The 404-nt window shown below is 63.1% G+C and overlaps 1 protein-coding gene across 1 annotated transcript in view; it reads left to right on the top strand.

The window, feature by feature from the left end:
• The window catches only part of THAP12 (THAP domain containing 12), a 32,341-nt gene that overhangs the window by 653 nt on the left and 31,284 nt on the right, over positions 1 to 404 (top strand). The gene's annotated exons all lie outside the window — the stretch shown is intronic.

The following is a 404-nucleotide window of genomic DNA, read 5'->3' as shown; positions in this document are numbered from 1 at the left end:
TAGTGCGTGCCGCCGCTCGAGCATGAGGAGATGGAAGAAGCGGGTGCCAAGATGGCGCTCGAGTGAGCACTGCGTATGCGCGACGACACGGAGCATGCTGGGAGTGATAGTTCTCTCCGTGTTTCTCGACGCGTGGGAAGTGGCGCCCACCGTCCCGCCATGGCTCGGCGGGCGGGTACGGGTAGGCGGAGGGGACAAAACACGGTGCGCGTTCTCTGCCCGGGCTGGGGCGCGCTGTGCGGTTCGAACGCAGTCGCGTACCCCCGAACTCTAGGAATTAACAGCTGGCCACCGCTCCTGGAACGAAACCTGGCAGGAGAGAACATCACCCCGACGCCATTTGGCCGTTTGCACCTTTCTAACTTAAAACGGACGCCGGTGGCTCGCGTGACTGTAGCGAACCG

The sequence above is a fragment of the Corvus brachyrhynchos genome, unplaced genomic scaffold, assembly GCF_000691975.1.
Source record: "Corvus brachyrhynchos isolate BGI_N302 unplaced genomic scaffold, ASM69197v1 scaffold3, whole genome shotgun sequence".
Classification (NCBI taxonomy): Eukaryota; Metazoa; Chordata; class Aves; order Passeriformes; family Corvidae; genus Corvus; species Corvus brachyrhynchos.
The sequence above is the reverse complement of the archived record's forward strand: the minus strand, read 5'-3'. Positions and strand labels throughout refer to the sequence as shown.